Source organism: Lactuca serriola, chromosome 2, assembly GCF_051521515.1.
Source record: "Lactuca serriola cultivar US96UC23 chromosome 2, Lser_US96UC23_V15, whole genome shotgun sequence".
NCBI lineage: Eukaryota > Viridiplantae > Streptophyta > Magnoliopsida > Asterales > Asteraceae > Lactuca > Lactuca serriola.
The window spans coordinates 213401296-213405945 of record NC_136409.1 but is presented as its reverse complement, the minus strand read 5'-3'; the positions used below and the strand labels follow the sequence as shown (position 1 = coordinate 213405945).

Genomic DNA, 4650 nt, shown 5'->3' with positions numbered 1-4650 from the left:
TCATTCTGTCGAGAAACACCACCACAAGCACCCTCTCCGGCTATTGCTACCCTTCTCAACCCCCACAACCCCGATTAAAGGCTTGAACCGCTGGAAAAATCGACTCATCCTTCGTGCTTCATAGCGAATCAGGAAAAGAAGAAAGAAAGAAGACTGCTGTTGCTTTCAGTCCTTTTTTGTCTCCGATCAAATGGGATTTGAAGACCCATTCCCTTTCGTTTGACTGCCACACCAAACAGAACCACCACAAGTCTCGATTTTCACGCTTATTGCTCGATTGAACTCCTCAGGACCACCGACAGTCAATTTTCCTTCCTGTGTTGCAATTGATTGGACCAGAAGACAAAGTAGGTCGTCAGAGCGGCCCTGCAGTGCTGACGCCCTTCCTCCTCCCCTCTTCGCGATCCGTTTAACCACGACCGATACTCATCGATTGTGGCCTTGTTCTTCTCAGCTTTCCTCCGTTGCGTTCCCGCTGATCCTTCGACCAGATAAAGACGAAGAGGAAGAGACCCCCTCTCATTTTGACTGTATTGGTTTATGAGTGAGAGAGAGAGGGAGAGAGAGAGAGAGAGAGAGAGAGAGAGAGAATGGGGTGTAGGCCCCATTTTACATTATATTAATAAAACATTAAACTAAATAGAAAAAAATATAACAAACATATCAAGAGGGCAATTTAGTCATTTCAATTTTCGAAGAGACCATTTTCACATACAAACTAGTCCAAAATGACCACGAATCCAAAAAAGTCATAATTTGAACCAAAACTCTCAAAAAAATGTATACCACATGGACCATTTTTGCAATTTTGTCTTACTGAAATTGATAATTAAAAAGTTATCTAACTTCCCTGTTTTAGAAATTTAAAAAAGGAAGGGTTACACAACTCCTACACAAAACATGTCAATAGAAATCTTAGGTCCTCCTTGAGTGAGATAACGGTCACTGATCTTTTACTTGCGCTTAACAAAAAAAATCTCTCTCGTAATCTGATCACACATTTGGCTATTTTCCGTTGTTGGATTTAAAACCTTAATTGTGATTTTTATAGTGATATTAATTTATGTGGATACATTGCTATTCCTTTTCATGTTTGATTCTCATGTTTATCTTTGTGTGCGGAGGTTGATTTCTTATAACGGATGGCTTACATGTTTGTGGTTATGGTTATGTTTACATTATTGCTTCATCTATTTATGTTTATTGAGCCACTACCGACAGGGCCGATCCTGAAAATGAAATATTCTTAAAGGCCAGGACGAACAAGAAAAAAAGGGCCCTTATTTTTATTATAATTTTGTATTTTTAAATAAAAATATATAATGAAAAAAATTGGGCCCTGTGCAGCTGCCCATTTTGCCCCCCCCCCCCCCCCCCTCTAAGCCCCCCATGACTACCGATATCATTATATGTAATGTGTCGTGATTACTTGTATGCAAATTTAGGTTTTTGGGTTTACCCAAGTCATAGTAGTTGCTTACATATAGTACACTCTTAGAAATTTACAATTACAATCGAGTTTGTGAGAATTCAGTTCTGTGATTATTTTCATTCTCAATATGTGAATATATGTACATGGTTATACTTAAGAGTATCCATAACAAGCCTAGTTTAATGTAAGAGTTATGAGATGAGGTGACATGTATAATTGACATTCAATGGACTTAACTTTATCATATGTTAACTTTATGAATATAAAGTTCGGTGACCATTGAATTCTTCAACAGAAAAAAAAAAAAAAAACTTTTTAAATTCTTAAGTTCTTAAATATATGTTCCACTGATCTAATGCATTATAGAAATTTTCGTTAAGATTGTTTAAAGAGTGGAATAATGATGACATTCTATAGAAATGTAACGTTATGAAAATATCTACCTAATACTGTGATTTGTTGGACTAGATAAATACAATAAATAAGATACGTATAACAGAGTTAAAATTTTGTGGTATCGAATCGAAAATTTGACTATAAATTGCAAAAAACTTGTGATCAAACGAAAGGTACATATGAATTGGTACTATATTCAAAACGGATATCATGCTTCATCAAGTTTTAAACCATGTTAGAGTATTGCTCCCAAATAAATATTAGAAACTAATGTCATAATTTGGATTCATTTGGGTTACAATTTTTGCTCTCAACCCAATCTTTACATTCGGTTACTCTCGACTGTTTCCGAAAATTACAAGTCTATACACTACTAACATCTCGTAGAAAGAAGTGATTCTATTAGGGTACAATAACAATGGTGCAAAATTAGGTTGATTCTATCATGCATTCTATTAGGCCACATGCAAGCACTAGTTGACTAGTAGTTTCCGCTTCCAGGCATAAAATTATGCTTTCCAAAACAGAGGCTGTTGATCTCAGGAGTTGATATGGGAACCAAACACAGGCCTCTCTCACGGAGCCCGATTTCTGCTTCCTCATTCTGTTTAACATATGATTAGAAATCAAAATCTGAAAGTATATACTATATATATATATATATATATATATATATATATATATATGCACTAATCAAACTCAAAAACCAGATAATCCAAAATTCATATATTACCCAAAATTGCACTGGTCGAACGTTTTCTGCTGAATTCTGTGTTTTCTGCAGCAACTCCTGTTCACCAACGGAAATCGTTATCTAAGATTAATAGCATATAGTTATGTTCCTTATAAATTAGCATTTTAAGGGAAATTAAGTATAAATACCTGAATCTGATCATGAAGGAAATTGATAGAGATATGAGCTTCTTGAAGCACAGAAGCTGTATCCGTCTGCACATTTGTTTGATCAATTCTTTTAATTAATGGTCAAAACAGGATATTAATAGTATGTAGCTATCGTCATTTTGCTTTTGATTTGAATATGAAAGAAAAAGAAAATGGAGAAATTAAAGGGATGAGTAGAATCTGAAACATCCAAACAAAGAATAATGTTTAGGTAAAGGCTGACCTTGCCGTAAGGAGAGACAAGCTTTTGAAGGGCTGTGATTTTGTCAGCTAGCTTTTGGCTTCTTCTCATAGGCACCTGAACCAAGTATTTTATACTATTAACTGGTCAAAGGTGTCCAAATTACTATTATATGTACATGTCATTATAATAATTAAGCACAGTTAATATACCCTTTCTCTCACACGTCCGTTAACTCCTTGCATTCGTTCATGGATATGTTGTGCCAGTTTCTTGTTCACATTAATATTTTGATCACAACCATCACTCATACGTTTCCTAGGATTCTGTGTTGCCTGGAAACTCTAAATCATATATAAATGAACTTATGAGAACGACATTTTGTATATATAAATTATCGTTGCAAAACAAAAGAAAAGTACTTGTAGACATTGCCAATCTGGGAGTTTTTCTCTTTGGTACTCCATTACTATCGAGGGGTATTGAAGAGGAAGAACATCGGTAATTATATGATCAGGCTGCTGCTGGTAGTAGTTGTAAGATTTTGGTGGTTCCAGATGGAAGTCGTTGCTATAGAAATTTCTGTCAATATGTATTTACTTATATATAAGACTGATCACAACCAACAACAATGCATGGCTCATGCATTTGATTAATAATTGTTCTACTTTCAGAAATGTATTATTAAAATTTTTAAATATACATACACTCTGTTCTCCTCTGTTATTTCTGCAAGTTGTTGATTCAAGGATGAAGATGATGATGCTTCATTCATGTTCCCTGAATATTGATTTTTTCTTATGTTAGTTAAATCAAAAATACTAATGAACTATATCTTTTTCAAGAACCCATGAAAGAGTTGAGAAAATGTGCTCACCAAAGTTATATATCTGAAATTTAGAGAATGGTAGGATGCGGTAGTTCATCCGTGACCTGAGTTTTTGTACACGTGGCTAATATATTTAGCCTGCAAAAAGGAGGAATGGTTAATTAAGAGCACATGATTAACATTAATCACCAAAAGTGCAATTTAGTAAAGTGTATCGAATTCTTGAGGAAATGGTTTAAGAGTTGTACCAGAAATTCAAAATACTACATATGATGATGAAAATATGGGAGTTGATAAGTTCATCAGTATTGCATGGTCATCTATATAACTATGTATCAAGGGCGGCTGCCCCCTGTGAAGGTGTTTTAATTAATCTTGGTTGACTTGGCTATATCTATTAGTTTGACTTGTTTAATTTAGTTGTGTTATTTAGCTAGATTAACCATGTAAACCGTCCTCTTTGATTATTTTACTCAAGTTATTAATTTTAAACCAACAAAAAGAATCATCAATTATATTATTATGTACATAAATCATCATTTTAGAACCACAAACACAACACACTCTCTACATTACTTAAAAACTATTCTTTTCGTTTTCAGCGAGACTTAACCTCTCAATCTTTGGTGAGAGACACTTTTCCACAAACAACTCATACCGTTAGATTACAAACCCTTGGTTAAAATGAAAAATACAGATACTCTATTATTAAACAGTTTCATTTATTTTCAGCGAAACTTGAATCCTCAACCAATGACATACATAGTCCTAATGAGCTACAAACATCATCCAAAAATTATTCAATATAGGGTTCATCTCTTATCTCAAACATCAGTTTAAAAAAATATAAAAAGTGTACTTGTAGCTAAAATGAAATTAACATATTTTTTTGTATAAGTATGTCATAAT

General features: G+C 33.9%; 1 long non-coding RNA gene across 1 annotated transcript; it reads right to left on the bottom strand.

Moving 5' to 3' along the window:
* Nucleotides 1-2088: 2088 nt before the first annotated feature.
* Nucleotides 2089-2925, bottom strand: LOC145090786 (uncharacterized). Its single transcript, XR_013701760.1, has 3 exons — nucleotides 2711-2925; nucleotides 2562-2618; nucleotides 2089-2432 (listed from the first exon to the last, which is right to left on the bottom strand). It is a non-coding gene; the product is annotated as an uncharacterized LOC145090786 (long non-coding RNA).
* Between the last annotated feature and the right edge of the window lie 1725 nt (nucleotides 2926-4650).